This window comes from Lutra lutra, chromosome 16 (assembly GCF_902655055.1).
Source record: "Lutra lutra chromosome 16, mLutLut1.2, whole genome shotgun sequence".
NCBI classification, from domain to species: Eukaryota; Metazoa; Chordata; class Mammalia; order Carnivora; family Mustelidae; genus Lutra; species Lutra lutra.
In genome coordinates this window covers 31676808-31695096 of record NC_062293.1, presented here as the reverse complement: position 1 = coordinate 31695096, position 18289 = coordinate 31676808, and the positions used below count along the sequence as shown (strand labels likewise).

The following is an 18289-nucleotide window of genomic DNA, read 5'->3' as shown; positions in this document are numbered from 1 at the left end:
AGCTTAGGTCGAGACAGCCCCCACCCACATCCAGCAGAAAGCAGCTACTGAAGATGAGACCTCCACCCAAATGCCAAAGATTTGTCCTCCTCAATCAGTCAGGGAGGAATATAGAGGCCACTTTCAGGCAAACAGGCTTGAGCAATGGAAGCTTGATTAAGGCAGAAGAACCCACAGTGACCCCAGGGCTGAATACAGACAGGCCATCAGGCAACACACCTCAAAATAGCCAGAGTCTCTGGCTGACCAATGGGCTACTTACAACCGGGAACAGGAACCAGAAAATTCCCTATATTCCCATGCCTTCTCACTATCCCCAACAACAACAGCCACCCCCCCCACCCCACCTCCTGGCAGATGGTCTCTCCTTTGTTGTCCCACCCTCTGCTCCCTTGCAGTGTACTCAATAAATTTTTTTTTTTTATTTGTCAGAGAGAGAGGGAGAGAGAGCGAGCACAGGCAGACAGAATGGCAGGCAGAGGCAGAGGGAGAAGCAGGCTCCCCGCCAAGCAAGGAGCCCGATGTGGGACTCGATCCCAGGACGCTGGGATCATGACCTGAGCCGAAGGCAGCTGCTTAACCAACTGAGCCACCCAGGTGTCCCCAGTGTACTCAATAAACTTCTCTCTCCTTGTTACTTAATTAAGAAAAAAGAAACAAAACACTTGTAACCTCAAGTAATTTGACCTAGCCTCTCAGTATCCTCATCTGTAAAATGAGGGTAATTACAGGACCTACTTTATGCAATTTTTGTGAAGATAAACTGAGATAATCCATATGAAATACTTTGTACAGTGCTGAGTCCAATAAATAAAACCTATTATTCCATTTCAAGTGCTTTTATTAAGCAATCAGGAACAAGTCAAGATTAATTCAACATATGTGTATTAATTATTTTGTGCTAGGTCTTGTGTAAGGTGTTGTGGTTACCAAGGTGGAGGCCCCTCATCTGGTAGAGAAGGCAGACATGAACATGTGTGAAGGCCATGTGCAGTGGGGTCAGTGCTGTGACAGAGGTAAGTACAGACGTGGGATGAAAAGATGGTAAATGTCAGTGACTTTTATTCTGCCTGTGTTAGAGTTAGGGGAGCTCAAAGTTATCCCCGGTACTCTTTCTGCATTTGTTATTTACCAAAATAAAATATATTGCTCCCATTATTTGTTGTTGCATACCAAACCATGCCATCCCAAAACTGAAATGGCTTAAAACAATCACTGATTGTTAGCTCATTGGATGGTTTGCTTCTGCTCCCTATGTTTTTGGCTGGGTGACTTGACTAAGATTGGAAGATCCAAGATGGCGTCACTCACATGTCTAGTTCCTTGGCTGTCATGGCTGGAATAGCTGGGCTGGCCCAGTGTTTGTTTCTCTCTCTTTGTGATCTCTCCAGAACTCCCTCTTTGCTGGACCTCCCTACATAGGAGCTGGGGGCTCCAAGAGGAGGAAGGCTGAGGCTGCCAGGAGTCTTAAGACCTAGACCCAGATCTGGGCAGCAAGTTACTCAAAATCTTTTCCACTCTTTCTTCATCTGTAAAAGGAGGGGCAGTAAGATCTAACTTGCCATTTTTGTTGTTGTTGTTCGTTTTTTTTGTTTGTTTTAAAGATTATTTATTTATTTATTTGACAGAGAGAGAGATCACAAGTAGACAGAGAGGCAGGCAGAGAGAGAGAGAGAGGGAAGCAGGCTTCTTGCTGAGCAGAGAGCCCGATGTGGGACTCGATCCCAGGACCCTGAGATCATGACCTGAGCCGAAGGCAGCAGCTCAACCCACTGAGCCACCCAGGCGCCCCTGTTTGTTTTTTTTTAGGATTACAGAGAATGCAAGGAAAATACTGGCACATAGTAGATGAGATAGTTGAGGGGTGACCATATACTGTTGTTATTCGTTTTCTTAACTTACTTCTTAAGTAATATGACTGCTACATTTGGAAACATTTTTTCAACCTGTTATGGGAACACCAAACAGGCCTCTAGTATTGCCTGCCCCTCCTTGAAAACCTCAGCAGTCATGCCATGGAGTTGGGGCATGGCTTTGCGAATTTGTTCAACCTTTTGGAAAGCAATTTAGTAATCATTAACAGACTCATAAAAAAACGTTCATATCCTTTGACCTAATAACTAGATTTTCAGAAAATTATCTCAAGGGCATTGATTCAAAAGGAAAGCAGCATACACACCAAGCTCTTCATTGCCATTTTCTCTAGAGCATTCTAAAATGGAGAAACAGGGGCGCCTGGGTGGCTCAGTGGGTTAAAGCCTCTGCCTTCGGCTCAGGTCGTGATCCCAGGGTCCTGGGATCGAGCCCCACATCGGGCTCTCTGCTCAGCAGGGAGCCTGCTTCCTCCTCTCTCTGTGCCTGCCTCTCTGCCTGCTTGCAATCTCTGTCTGTCAAATAAATAAAATCTTTAAAAAATAAGAAAATAAAATAAAATGGAGAAACAGTGACGCCTGGGTGGCTCAGTTGGTTAAGCGGCTGCCTTCGGCTCAGGTCATGATCCCAGCGTCCTGCGATCGAGTCCCGCATCGGGCTCCTTGCTCAGTGGGGAGCACTCTGCCTCTGCCTACCACTCTGTCTGCCTGTGCTCATGCTCTCTCTCTCTCTCTCTCAGTCTAACAAATTAAAAAAAAAATCTTAAAATGGAGAAACAGAGGCACCTGACTGGCTTAGTCAGTGCAGCATCAGACTCTTGATCTCAAGGTTGTGAGTTTGAGCCCCACACTGTGTGTAGAGATCACTTAAAAAAAAGAGAGAGAGAGAGAAACAGCTTAAATGTCCAGTAGTAAGGGAATGGTTAGCTAAAATATGCTACAAATAAATGCTTTAATATGATACAAATGATTAAATGCTGAAATATGGTACTACTTTCCGGAAATAAGTGCTTTCTGGAATATCACATATTTCCTAAAGTGGCAATTCTTACCACTATATGATAGCATGGAGAATTTCATAAATAAAATGTTAAGTGTCAAATTCAGAATTCAAAACTGTCTCTACATGAAAAAGGACTAGAGCCAGACATGGGGGGAAAAAATTCCATGTGTTTGGGAAGTGGGTTTGGAATTGATTTATTTTCCTTAAAAATATTTTTTATTATTTAAAATCAAAATCAGAGGAAAAATTTAGGTGAGGCCATATGGAAAAATCATTTATTAAAAAAGAAAGGCCATACGGGGCGCCTGGGTGGCTCAGTGGGTTAAGCCGCTGCCTTCGGCTCAGGTCATGATCTCGGAGTCCTGGGATCGAGTCCCGCATCGGGCTCTCTGCTCAGCAGGGAGCCTGCTTCCTCCTGTCTCTCTGCCTGCCTCTCTGCCTGCTTGTGATCTCTCTCTGTCAAATAAATAAATAAAATCTTTAAAAAAAAAAAAAAAAAAAGAAAGGCCATAGAGTAAATGGTAGAGAATAAGTTACAAAGCTTTTAAAAATACAGGTGCCTGGGGGTACTGGGTGGCTCATTAAGTTAAGTGTCCCACTGAATTTCAGCTCAGGTCATGATGTCAGGGTTGTGGCATGGAGCCCCAAGTCGGGTTCCTTGCTCAGCTTGGAGTCTGCTTGAGATTCTCTCTCCCTCTCACTGTGCACCTCCCCAGCTGCTCACATTCCAAATAAATAAATAAATAAAATCTTAAAAAACAAAATACAGTGGCATCTGGGTGGCTTTGTCAGTTAAGCATCTACTTTCAGCTCAGGTCATGATCTCAGGGTCCTGGGATTGAGTCCCACATCGGGCTCCCTGCTCAGTGGGGAGTCTGCTTCTCCCTCTGCCCCCCACCCCCAGCTTGTGTGAGTGCACTCTCTCTCTCTCTCTCTCTTGCTCACACTCTCTTTCTTTCAAATTAATAAAATACAAGTGCCTAAGCTTCTCCATACAGATTCTAATTGAGAGGTTCTCAGGTAGGGCTTAGCTATTTATATTTTTGCAGAGCCCCACAAATGATTTTGATGTCTACCTTGGGGAGACCCACTGAGATGGATACATTGTTACCCTTTCAAATGATTGAATAAACATTCAGATCAGAAAGAGTAATGCAAGGGCCACCTGGCTGGCTCAGTGCTATAGCATGTGACTCTTGATCTCAGGGTCATGAGTTTGAGCCCCATGTTGGGCATAGGGTTTACTTTAAAATAAGAGTAACACAAGGAAGATTTACATAATTAAAACATTTTTCCCCCTAATAAAATTTGTTCCTACTTGTGGACCTTTTCTATTTCCATTTATTTACTTGTACTCTGATGAATTTGTAGCCTTTGTACATAATCCAGAACACAGAAGGGACCGCTTTCGATAAACATGTGTAGTTCTGTACAGTGTAAGGAAAAAAACGTGGCATAAGAGATGATGGCCTGGGGCTTAGCAGGAAGAGCAATAGAAGCGGGGAAAGATCTCATCTCCGTATCAGTTAAAATATCTTGACAGAGGTGCGACTGGGTGACTCAGTGGGTTAAGCCTCTGCCTTCGGCCCAGGTCATGATCTCAGAGTCCTGGAGTCGAGCCCCATGTCGGGCTTTCTGCTCAGTGGGGAGCCTGCTTCCCCCCCCCCACTCTGCCTGCCTCTCTGCCTACTTATGATCTCTCTTCCTGTCAAATAAATAAAATCTTAAATATATGTATATATATGTATATATATATATATATGTGTGTGTGTGTGTGTGTACACACACATACGTACAGAATTTCAAGGATGATTCCCACTGTGACCAGCTGTGGGTCGTTTCTAAGGAATAGAAGTAGTAGGTAGTCTCATGATATTTAATATGAATATTTTTCTTTCTTTTATAATACTGGCATTAACTCATAGGGAGTTATTGTTAAAGACTGAAGAATAGAAACTGCAAAAGCCAAGCAGACCCTTGTTCTACCCAGCCCAGCTTCCAGAAAATATAGTGAAAGAGACAGTAGATTCTTTGGGAAAATCCTGAAGTTAAGCAATTTTCACAATGACTATGTTTCCTAAGACCATCATTTCCCAAAGTGTGCCCTTTGTAAGAAGTAGTTTCTCAGAAGACTGGAAGATATTGCTTGAAAAGAGGTTTCATGATAAAATCAGTTTGGAATGTAGGATTTCACCAAGTTAGAAAGATTTCTTTGCAGGACTTCTCAGAGCCTTTGTGAATCTCTAAGAAAGAATATAGTATGAAATATGAAAACCTTATGTTGGTGGATGCAACACACTTTGCAAAACACTTCCATAGACCATAAGATTTCTAGTCAGAGCTAAATAAATATTAGTTTATGTATAAATGTTAATGCAAGGAAAATTAGTACAGCGTATTATGGTCCTAGGTTTGTATTATTTCATTTGGATTTTTCCCTGAAGGAAAGTTAATCTTCATGTGAAAATTAGGAGACAATATATAGAAAATTCAAGAGCCTCTCCGGATAAACTCTTAGAACTAATGAGAAAGTTCACTAAAGTTTTTAGACATAAGATCCTTGCCCCCACTCACAAATTGCTTTCCTATTCACCAATAGCAAACAATTAGAAAATTTAATTTTTTTGAAGAAATTTTAATTTTAAAAGTACCATTTATAATAGGGCCAAAATCTGTTCACTAACTAGGAAGAAGTCTAACAAAATATGGTCAAAGCTACTATGGAGAAAACTTAAAGTCTTTATTCAAAGACATAAAAAAATTCCTAAACAAACAGAGAGATTATATACCATGTTTGTGGTTAGGGAGATGAAATGTGGTAAGGGTATAATGGTCTCCATCTTTCACTTCCTTCATTTCCTGATTAAAACTTGTATTTATCTCTTACCCTTCCTTCTCTTGTTTCTTGTAATGTCTAAGAACAAAGATGGTCTCCACTCTTTCATTGTCAGAATGTCTTCTGCCTTTCTTAACCAATTATGAGACATGTTTTAGAGCTCCATCTCCAGATGCCCAGTAATACCCAGCCAGGTCAGTTGGGAGAGCATGTGACTCTTGATCTTGGGGTTGTGAGTTTGAGCCCCACATAGTGTATAGAGATTACTTAAAAAATAAAATCTAAGAAAACAAGCAAGCAAGAAGGATGCCCAGTAAACCCTGGTGGGTGGTTGTAGGATTTCTAGTACAGTGTAAAAGGTCTTAAAGCATTTTAGAGTACTATCAGATTCTCTGAGCAGCCTATGTAATTAGTTTGTGTCTTCTAACCACTAAATATCTCTTGGATGCCTTAGCTAGAAAGGGCTTTATCTGTGCTCAAAATCGCCCAATTTAATCTACTAAATGGGTTCTGTCAATGTAAATGAAGGTAGCTTCCTGGCTCACAGCAATACCCACAGAGGCCACATTTGTGCTACATTTCCTCTGATAATAGACTCAACCCCAAATCATAAAGATGGGGAGGAGGTGATCCAGGCTGGATTGATTATAATGCCTCATTCCTCTGGCCTGGTGTACACATGACCCAGGCTGCACTGATCAGTCTTTCCTGATGCAGGAGAGAATGAAGCTAACAGGAAAAGAGCAGAGAGACCAGCCGTTTTTGAGCTTCTGGCTTTTGTCACCCCTACACTTTCGTGGGTTGAGGATACAAGCCAAGAAAGGTCCCCCTTTTTTTTTCTTAAGTTTGTTCAATATGGCTTTCTGTCTCTTGCAGCCAAAGAATTTTCATAAGAAAGCAAGTGGAAAGTTCCATTCTCCAATTGCCCTGGAGTCTATGAAGGCTACCAGTAATATAGTCAGAAGTTATTCAGGGAAGCAGAAATGCCATAAGTTATGAAGTTATGGGATAAGGAATTTATTACAGGAAGGAGAGCATGCACAATGGTGGGAGTAGCTCAGGAAGTACAGGATCAGTCAGAAAATCGGGAATCAGAGAAGAGGTCACTGTTTGGTCAACCCGAGAAGCTAAACACGTCCAGCACTGAAATGGGATGGCAGAGGCAAGCTCCCGGAAGATCAGTGGGAAGCTGTGCCCCTGTATAGTTACTTACTTTGAGGATCACTGTCAAGCATCTGGCACTGAGTACCGGGCCACCATCAGTCAATAGGGTCACCGGTTGGTAAAAAGAGGCCAATCAGGAGCAGAGGAGAACAGGAACAATCTGGAACCCCCACACACCTCTCTCTGTAACTGCTTCCAACCGTGACAACCTTCAGAGGGTAATGGCTGCTGCTGCACCTCCACCTTCCAAATCTTATGCAAATTCCTCTTATGGCCAGCTCCTGCCTGGAGCCATGCAGAGAGGAGGATTCTGGGAAATACAGATCCCAACTTATTCAAACTGTCACCGCACAAATTGCCCTAACCTTTATCCAGGCAGCCACACATGGAGAGAGTCTCATGTAAAGAAAGAAATCAGGTGCTACACCACCTGACTGGCCTGGGGCTTCTGCAGCAGTCTGACCCTGACCCACCAGCTGCTCTTCTCACTGGGCAATTTTTCTCACACCCTTCCAGGTTCCTAGCTCTGCCGGCCCCTGGTCCACCTAAGAGCCCTCAGTCCTCCTCCCAAATCTGTAAGCCCAGCCCCGTAATAATCGTTAGGACCAATTTTAACTTTGGAAAAGGAAGATGAAGGATGTTCAATCTGCTGCTTGGGGACACAACACAAAGTTAAGATTGCTCAGAGACCACCTCTGACTTCTTGCCCCTGTCTTAGGTTCTGTTGGCTGGCTTCTGCCTTGCTCCTGGAGCAAAAAATAGCCTGATTATCTGCTGAGCATTCTCTCTAGGCCTCCTAGGACTAAGTTCCTGACTAGCTGCACCCCCACCAACCCCACCCGAATCCTCTGAACTCCAGCCAGGAGCTGTGGGCACTCCTTCCAAATAGGCTTTCCTGATATCAGCTCCTTCAAGTCTGATTTCCGATAGCAGCCAACCATGACATGCTTGAGCAATACTCCTCCAAGCCACTCTGACCCCTACATTGTTTGTACAAGTGGTTCTTATTCTCCAGAAGCAGAGTCACCTGCCTGTTGTACATATCTTCCTTCCATTTTCGTCTCCTTTTCAAATTTCACTAAAATGTAACTTTGCCTTAATCATCAGCTTTTGTGGCATATTCAGACAGCTTCTTCAATTTTTTTATAGGGTCCAATCGGAATGTTCCTCCCTTTGAGCCCATCACAACTGATTCTGATATTCAGTTATATTTCATTTTCTGACTGAATTTCTCTTTGCTTTAATACTTGCATCAGCAGCTGACTGGTCATTCATTCAGCTAGTTCCCATGTGTCAGGTGTTTAAGATGCTTGTCCTGGCAAAATGACAAATGACTACATGTCACAGATCTTTGGGGGTCACTCCAAAGCATCTTAAATGGTGAGTGTGGCATCCAAGAGTACCAGGGATGTCAATTTATTACTTGTTCTGTTGCTACCCTCTGTCAACCTCTTGCCATATCAGATGACCCCGATACCTCCTGCTTTACTAAAAAAAAAATGCTTTTCATCATCAATTGTCCTGGTCCCCAGATTCCATACCCTGCCTACAAACTGGACAGCCTCCCAGAACCTGTACCTATAGACCATGTTTCCTGGGTATATATCCTGAGTGGATGGGTGTATGTGTGTTTTAAATAATCACTACACCCATTGTGGGACTCAAACTCATGACTCTGAGATCAAGAGTCATATGCTCTACTGACTGAGCCAGCCAAACACCACTGAGCAGGTGTGTGAAGTACCACATCCCCACCCCTTCCCATGTGTCTTCTTCAGTGCTCTGAGCCAAGTTGGCTAGGACGACCACCATTACCAATAATGCATTGAGCACTTGATCCCTGGATGTACTGACTCACGGAAATAGTTTAAAATAGCTTTGCTGGCTCCAGGGAAATATACCAAGAGAAAATAAAGTCATCTCTGAGATATTTTGGGTCATTAAATCATCTCATATGCGCCATCCCAAACTCTAACAAATTGAGCAAGGTTTTCATTGACGGTATTATGGCCATCCAATTAGGCTCTAGATCAAATATATGATCCAATGACACTTTTATATACTCCACAGCTCATTGGACTCCCTGTGTAATCATTGCAGAGAGTACATTTAAGTCTGTTTTATAGAAATTGTGGAGTCTCACACTTCTATTGTTCTAGGGGATTACAGAATCTTTTAGGATTACAGATGATCTTTTAGGACCTATTTTTGGTCATATCACTGACTTACTCAGTGCCAAGTCCTCGGTCAGGAGTCCATTGTCCTATTGTAATAGTATTCCTAGGAGAGCATGAAATGCATATTTGTTTTTTCACTCAGTGAATATTCTAAATTTTTAGGTAGGCTCCAGGGGCGCCTGGATGGCTGGCTAAGTTTGTTGAGCCTCTGACTCTTGGTCATGATCTTGGTCATGATCTTAGGGTTATGAGACTGAGCCCACAGTTGGGCTCTGCACTGGGGGTGGAGCCTATTTGAGATTCTCTTTCTCCCACTTCCTCTGCCCCTCTTCCCTGCTCTAAAAAAATTTAAAAATTAAAAAACTGGGGCACCTTGGTGGCTCCGTCAGTTAAGCATCTGACTTTGGCTCAAGTCATGATCTTGGGGTCCTAGGATCAAGCCCTCTGTCCAGTAGGGCTCAATGCTTAGTGGAAAGTCTGTTTGATCCCCCCCTCCCCAACCCTCCCCCACTCATGCGCACGCTCTCTCTCTCAAATAAATAAATAAAATATTTAAAAACATTTTTTAACTTAAAAATGTTTTAATTAATTAATTTATTTATTTTTAAAGATTTTATTTATTTATTTGACAGACAGAGATCACAAGTAGGCAGAGAGGCAGGCGGAAGCAGGCTCTCTGCAGAGCAGAGAGCCCGATGCGGGGCTCAATCCCAGGACCCCGGGAATCATGACTTGAGCCAAAGGCAGAGGCTTTAACCCACTGAGCCACCCAGGTGCCCCCCAAATTTTTAATTTAAAAAGTAGTCTCCATGCCCAGTGTGGGACTTGAACTCATATCCCTGAGATCAAGAGTCACATCCTCTACTGACTGAGCCAACCAGGTGATCCAAATATTTTAATTTTTGAATGAAGCGCTCTGCCACTGAGCACATTGTGAGAGGTTTGCCTGATTTGTACACTGAGAGGGTGTATGTGTTGCAGACAGGGAGGAAGGAGATGGTGTGGAATGGATATGATCCTTGAGGAAAAGCTTTGTTTAGGAAACTGTGGCAAGTTTCCTAAACAGAGAAGGAAAGAAGGAAGGAAGGAAGGAAGGAAGGAAGGAAGGAAGGAAGGAAGGAAGGAAGGAAGGAAAAGAAAGAGGGAAGGAAAAGAAGGAGGGAGGAAGAGGATAGGAGAAGAGAAGAGATGAGACAGAGGAGAGGAGAGGAAACAGGAAACCTGTTAGGACAATCTTTTTTTTTTTTTTAAAGATTTTATTTATTTATTTGACAGAGAGAGATCACAAGTAGACAGAGAGGCAGGCAGAGAAAGAGGGAGGGAAGCAGGCTCCCTGCTGAGCAGAGAGCCCGATGCAGGACTCGATCCCAGGACCCTGAGATCATGACCTGAGCCGAAGGCAGCAGCTCAACCCACTGAGCCACTCAGGCGCCCCTGTTAGGACAATCTTGAACCAGGTTTTACCTCAAAGACCCAATACCTTCAACTTCCTCCATTTTTCTCCTATGGAATTTCAGCTTATTGAAAGAATGAGCCATTCTTTCTTTCCCTGACCCTGCTTTGGCTGAAGGCCCTAACATCTTTCCCCTGAAGCCTCAGCCTCTCCTAAACACCTGTGGTAGGCAAATACTGCCTCAAAAAGTTGTCCCATCTTAATCTCCATAACATGTGAATTCACGATCTTACCAAGGAGACTTGGTGGTTGTCATTAAGTTAGGATCTTGAGATAGGGAGATTATCATGGATTATCTGTGTGGGCCCAGCATAAACTCAAAGGTCCTAATGAGAGGAATGTGGGAGGGTTAGAGTCAGGGAAGGAGATGTGACTATGGAAGCAGAGGTGGGAATGATGGGGCAGTGAGCCAAGGAATGCCAACAGCCTTCTAGAAGCTCAAAAAGGCAAGGTAACAGTTTCTCCAGAAAGAAGGCCGCCTCATCAGTATCTTAGCCTGATAAGACCCATGTTGGGCTTCTGACCTCCAGAACTATAAGAGAATAAATTTGTATCATCTTATTCTATGAAGTTTGGGGTGGTCTGTTACAGTAGCAATAGGAAACAAATACAGTGCCCCAGCCAGCATTGACTAAACGGTAGAAATGGTGGGGTTATCGAGAGCTACCCTGCTTTGTGTGGTGGCCACGAGTGACAGATTGCTGTTGAGCAACAGGAATGTGGCTAGTCTGAATTGAGATAGACTGCAAGTGTGAAACGCATACCATGGCTTAAGGACTTCATTAATATTTTGGATACATCAGGGTAAATAAAATATATTAGAAATACTTTCATTTGTTTATTTTTTACTTGTTTAAATGTAGCCACTGGAAAATTAAAAATTCCACGTGTGACTTGCATCATATTTCTGTTGATCAGAGGTCTGGATGAATCTCGATGCTACAGTTTCTAACATTACTATGCAACCTGACTGGGTTGGCCCCAGGCCTTGTGCTTCCAGCTCATATGCCTCTGGTTCCCATCAAGTATGCCAGGATGGTACCAGAAGGGGACATACCCTGAACTACCCTGAACCTGCCTGGCTTGAGTCTTGGTACCCTGCTTTAAGTTTTTCAAACTTATGTTTTATAGGCTGAGGTCATCTTTAAGAAAAAGAACACAAAATTAGGTATGGGTGTAGGAGTAATCTGTGTCAAGTGGAGGACCTTAAAGCTTCATTAACCTTACTGTGAATCTGCCTGTCTTCATTCCCAAACATCATCAGGACTGACTCCTTTCTTCTAGTTTCTTTCTTCCTTTCTTTTTTTAAGCTAGTTTATTTATTTATTTATTTATTTTAGTAGTCTTCATGCCCAGCGTGGGGCTCGAACTCACAAACCCAAGATCAAGAATCGAACGCTCCTCTGACTGAGCCAGCCATGTGCCCCTCTCCTAGTTTCTAGTCTGCCAGGGATCCCACTTTCCAAAGATCTCTCACTCCTTCCTAAGACAACATACAAAGTGGCCCCCACTGCCCTTAACCCTGGCAAAAGAGGCCCAGCCTTTGAACTTTGGAGAACATCACATAACAGTAACACAATGGCTAGGTATGTTAAGGAAAATAAGGGTGCCTATCAGTTGGGATTTGGCACTCAGTGCTGGCACAGCACAATCCTAAACATTTGTTCTCATGACTAACACTATTCAGGTCCCCAAAAATTGCTTCACTACGTTTCCAGCCCTGTGTCCTTGAAACAAAAAAGAACTGAGACCAAATGCCATGAAGGTTTGTAAGTTGTGGTGCTAATAACCCGGAGTTAGACACTGCACCCGTGTGAAAGGAGGAGGAAGCATTAAAGAAAAAAAGAAGAAAAGACAAATCAATTAACTTGTCAAACCCTCCTCCCAACTAGCATGAATGCAATGGGTTCTTACATAACAAGGTATCATTTCCCAGGGGTACAGTGGTTCTGGTTTTTGCAACAGTTGCAAGTGACGGCTAAGGAATATTTTGTAACACCGAATAGTTCAAATTACTCTTGAATGTTTATATATGCAGGTCTAGATGCAACATTGTTCAAACATTATATGAATTGGCACCTGGATAGACAAATACAGGAGCAACTAGATGGACAGTGAATGCTAGAATTATGAGTTTTTATAAAAATTTTAATGAGAATGTAAATTTTCTAAAAATTTGGATATGAGTTTCAATTTTATTAAAATAATTTTGAAAGTGAGTACAAGTCAAGATTATCATAAAGACAGAAAGTGCAGAAGTGGAATTCAGAGAAGAAAAAGCCTGAAAGAAGAGGAAATAGAAAGTCATCTGTTTAAATTTCTAAAAACTGGAAACAGTGATAGTGAGCTGAGCATGACCCACATAAAAACTGCAGACAGGACTTTACGAATCTTTAGTGAACAAAGATTTCATTACTAATCAAACGAACAGTGAAAATAAACAGGGGGACGTCTGGTCGCTCAGTCAGTTAAGCGTCTGTGTTCCGCTCAGGTCACTATTCCGGGTCCTGGGATTGAGTCCACATGGGGTTCCCTGCTCCACGGGGGTCTGCTTCTCACTGTGCCCCTCACCCCACTCATTCTCTCTTTCTCTCCATCTCTTTCTCTCAAATAAATGAAACCTTAAAAAAAAAATCTTTCAGCCCACAATTTGAAAAGATCAGATGAAATTCCTGCAAGTTCTCTTTCTTCATTAAATGAAAACTTAATTATGGATTAAAACAATGAGGGGGAAAAAAGAATTATTCATAACAAAGTCATGACTCAAAAAGCCAAATGCAATTCTGGGCAGTCCATTTGCACATGAAGAAAATTGCATTTATAAAATCTGCAATTCAATGTGAAAACTAAAACCACTGGAGTTTTACTGTTCTTATTGGATAGTGATCCTGAAAAATGCCTGTCCCATCTTTCAGACAGTATAAATACATCCCTAGCAAAGTGCAATCTAATTCAAATTAATGGTGATGGGGTGCTTGGGTGGCTCAGTCGGTTAAGCATCTGCCTTCAGCTCAGGTCATGATCCTGGGGTCCTGGGATTGAGCCCTGTGTCAGGCTCCCTGCTCGGCAGGGAGTCTGCTTCTCCCTCTTCCTCTGTGCCTCCCCCCACTCATTCCCTCCCCCTCAAATAGATAAATGAAATCTCTTTTAAAAAATTTTAAAAATAAAATGCACTGGGCACCTAGCTGGCTCAGTGGGTTAAGCCTCTGCCTTCGGCTCAGGTCATGATCTCAGGGTCCTGGTATCGAGTCCCGAATCGGGCTCTCTGCTAGGCAGGGAGCCTGCTTCCCTGTCTCTCTCTCTCTGCCTGCCTCTCTGCCTACTTGTGATCTCTGTGTGTCAAATAAATAAATAAAATCTTTAAAAAAAAATAGAATAAAATAAAATGCACCAAATGAGGGGCTCCTGAGTGGCTCAGTTGGTTAAGCATCTGAGTCTTGGTATCAGCTCAGGTTCTGATCTCAGGGTTGTGAGTTTAAGCCCCACATGGAGCTCCATGCTTGACATGGAGCTTCCTAGATAGATAGGTAGGAAGATGAGGGATAGATAGATAGATAGCACCAAATGATCACTATATAAAATGAAGAACTAAAGATGAGATTATTGGGATACCTGGGTGGCTCTGTCATTTAAATCTCTGCCTTCGGCTCAGGTCACGATCCCAGAGTCCTGGGATCAAGACTCACATCAGGCTCCTTGCTCAACAGTGAGTCTACTTCTCCCTCTGCCTGGCACTCCCCCTGCTAGTGCTTGTGCTCTCTCTCTCTCTCTCTGGCAAATAAATAAATACAATCTTTTTAAAAAATGAGATCATTAATTTAATTGTTTCAACATAAGAGGAGAAATCATACACAACCTAATTAGATCTTTGTTACTCAATTTACCTAGATTATTATATTATATATATATTATATAATAAATATATTATATATTATATATATAATATATAATATATATTTATAAAAATATTATATAATAAAAAATATATTATATATATAATAAAAATATCATACTGCTTTTTCTGTATTATTTTAGAAGTAATATATTTCAAAATTCCTGGAAGACAATTTATGTATATTATCTATAGACGACTCACCAAAAAACAAACAAACAAACAAACAAACAAAAAACAAGGAAGTTAAGGTTAATATTCATTGGCTTTACATCTGCAGTAATAATTACATTCAGTTTTCTTTACTATTTTGCTGGTTTTCAGTCACATAAAAACTGTAGCTCTATGACTTTTTAAAAAGATTTTATTTATTTTTTTTAAGATTTTATTTATTTATTTGACAGAGAGAAATCATAAGTAGGCAGAGAGGCAGGCAGAGAGAGAGGAGGAAGCAGGCTCCCCGCTGAGCAGAAAGCCCGATGTGGAGCTCGAACCCAGGACCTGGGATCATGACCTGAGCCGAAGGCAGCGGCTTAACCCACTGAGCCACCCAGGCGCCCCAAAAGATTTTATTTTTAAGTAATCTCTACACCCAGCATGGGGCTCAAGTTTACAACCCTGAGATTGAGAGTCTCATTCTCTAATACTGAGCCAGGTGGGGCCCCTGATGGGTATTTTTTATTTCATTTTCTTGCCATCAAAGTATGTTTTATTGTAATGAAGCTATATTTGTCAAAGTAGAGAGAATACATTTTATTTAGCCATTTGTTTGTTTGATTTTAAGCTTTTCATTATATAAGACGTGGTACATGATTCTCTATTTGTATTCTTACCTGGGACCAACAAATGTTGGAAATAAGCCCAGTTCTATCCACCCACCCGACTTTCTCAGATATGGGGATCAGTCGCCAATTCATGGTCACCCCAATGCCCAGCTTCTTTCTTCATCTACCCAGCCAGTTGTTGACATACCAACAGATGTCAGGATCAAGTACATCAGCTATTTCAAATCTAATTTCTGTCATTTGCAGCTGAAAGAGACTAGTCGCACTCATTCACAGGGCTCTTCACAAATTTTCTGTTTCCTTCTTCCCAGACCACATCCTCTTTGAAGTTAGGTATGGTTGTGGCAGCTGCTTTGACCAATAACAGTGAGCAGACAAGAGCCAATACAAGATCGGCCACTCCTTTCTCTCTGCCCTAGCAACCAGCAACACTCCAGATGCTTTCTTAATTTGTGTATCATTTAAAAAATCATCAGCATGCACAACATGTACTTAATGCCACTGAACTATCCTCTCAAAAATTATTAAAATGGTCCGTTTCACGCTATCTATATTTTACCATGATAATAATAATGGAAAAAAAAAAGAGTATCATCAGCAGGCAATTGGATATTAACTAAGGCCCTAGGGGTAATTCCATGTAAATGGCTGTGATGGCCAAAGAAAGGGTCTTCCTTTCATTCATTTGGCAAACTTTTATTGAGCATCCACTATGTACTCACCACCATGCTAGGCACCGGTGGTACCGACACTATACTTCTGACCTTGAAAAGCTTTCTTCCTGCTATAGAGCCCTCATCACACTGTCTTCCATCCTGGCCCATCCACCGCCCACTCCTACTGGCCCCACTTAGGTTCCTGCTTTGTCAGCAGATCCACCTAGCCCATATTAAGCAGTAATAGCTGAAAGTCACTCTGGCCACTTAAGGAACCCTTGCTCTTCCTAATCTTTTTGTCCTTTAACTCACTAGTGTGGTGTGTGAGAGGACAGGGTCTCAAGTCCAGCAAGCCAGACTCAATTCTCTGTTCTACCACATAATAGTTTGGTGACCTGGGCAAGTGACTTAATTTCTCTATGCCTCATCTCTTCATTGGCCAAGTGGGGATACTAACAGTGCCTGCCTCTTAGGATCAATGCAAAGCTTACATGAGATATCTCATATAAGCATTTACCCCAATGCCTGGTACAGATTAAGTGCTGAATAAGTATTAGTGGTTGATGAGTCATTCTAAGCTCCTGTTTTGCCCTGTGATGCTGGCGTTTCTGGCTCACTAATGGACATTACAGCAGGGATTCTGCACCCTGTACTTCGCCAGCTCTCTCTGCACCGATACGTCTATACTTACAGTTTGGCTCACACATCTTGCCTCTCTGCAGGGGCCTGTTGCTGGTCCACAGCCACTTGGGAGCACCCTCGAGTTAAGAGCAACCCGTTCTCCTTCCTGACAGGTGGCTTAGTTCCCAGCCAGTGAGAACCTTTCACTTTCAAATCTAGCTGGAGCTGGTGAACTGGGTGTGTCCTCCCAGACAGTTGGTGGGAAGCTGACTTTTAACAGTTAAGAAACAATAAACCCGGGGGAGGTGCCTGGCTGGCTCAATTGGTAGAGCCTGTGACTCTTGATCTCAGGATTGTGAGTTCAAGCCCCACGTTGGGCAAGAAGCCTACTTAAAAACAAAACAAAAACCACCACCACCGACAACAACAACAACAAAAAAACCATAAAACTGATTGAGACCACTTCTGCTGGGGAAGGCTTTTAACAGCACAGTATCCCAACCTCTGGAAGCAATTCCCAGCCATATCATCAGTGTTTGTAAATGTGGCTGGAATTAATATTTCAAAGTTCTTCCTCACTCTCCTCAAATTTCTGGACCGCCTCCCTGCACACCCCACCCTTTGTGGATATGAGTCACCCTCCCCTGGAACCAGAAAACAGGCAGCAAATACAGGGTGGTTGAATACAATCACACTGCTGGGTTAAACAAGAGAGATTGGGGCACACATTTGCAGAGTAGAATGATTGGATATTTCTGCCTGTCTTTTACATTTTTTAAGGATTTCCATTTTTCTTGTTAAGGCGCAACGAGAACTTGGTCACTTAGAGGAAGTCTGAATGTAAAGTCCTTCTAGATGGTAATAATTTTCTTCCTGTCATTCATCGTTATCTCAACCCAATGTAAGTTAAATGATTTTATTTAAATGATTTTAATCATTTAAAGTGACTCTCCCTTATTGAGAAACTCCAAAACATGTAATATGGATTTTTTCTTCTATTGCCCTTATTTTGTTAAAAATTAGCAGATTTTTTTTTTTAGAGCAGTTTTAGATTTACAGCAAAATTGAGTGGAAAGTACAGAGAGTTCCCCTATATCCCCTCTCCCAAGTACACACTTTCGCCCATTATTAACATCTTGCATTGGTGTGATACATTTGTTAAAATTAATGAATCAATATTGATACATTATGTTAACTAAGACCTATAGCTTATCTTAAACCTCATCCCCTGTGTTATACAGTTCTATAAGTTTGTTTTTTGTCTTTTTTTTTTTTTTTAGATTTTTGTTTGTTTGTTTGTTTATTTGAGAGAGAGGCAGAGAGAAAGAGCATGAGCGGAGCAGGAAGGGGCAGAGGGAGAGGGAGAAGCAGGCTCCCCACTCAAGGACACTGAGGCTTGATCTCAGAGCTGAGATCATAACCTGAGCCAAAGGCAGCCGCTTAACCAACTGAGCCACCCAGGCACCCTTATAGTTCTTTAAGTTTTGACAAATGAATGATGTCATGCACAGTATCAGAGTAGTTTCACTGCTCTAAAATCCCCTGTGTTCCACTTACTCATTCTTCCCTTCCATCCCACCTCTCTGACCCCTAGCAACCACTGTATAGTTAGTTTGCCTTTTCCAGAATGTCATATAGTTAAAATCATACCATGTGTATGTAGCCTTTTCATACTGGCTTCTTTCACTTAGTAATATGCATTTAAGTTTCTTCCATGTCTTTTCCTGGCGTGGTGGCTCATTTCTCCCTCCCCCTTCTCCACCTCCCCCACCCAAGCTTTATTAAGAAATCATTGACACAACATTGTGTAAGTTTAAGGTATACAGCATAC

The 18289-nt window shown here is 42.2% G+C and overlaps 1 long non-coding RNA gene across 1 annotated transcript in view; it reads left to right on the top strand.

Moving 5' to 3' along the window:
- Positions 1 to 18289, top strand: part of LOC125088042 (uncharacterized) — a 43404-nt gene that overhangs the window by 8242 nt on the left and 16873 nt on the right. Inside the window, exon 3 of the long non-coding RNA XR_007123558.1 lies at positions 906 to 1016. This is a non-coding gene — a long non-coding RNA (uncharacterized LOC125088042). The remainder of the gene's footprint in view (positions 1 to 905; positions 1017 to 18289) is intronic.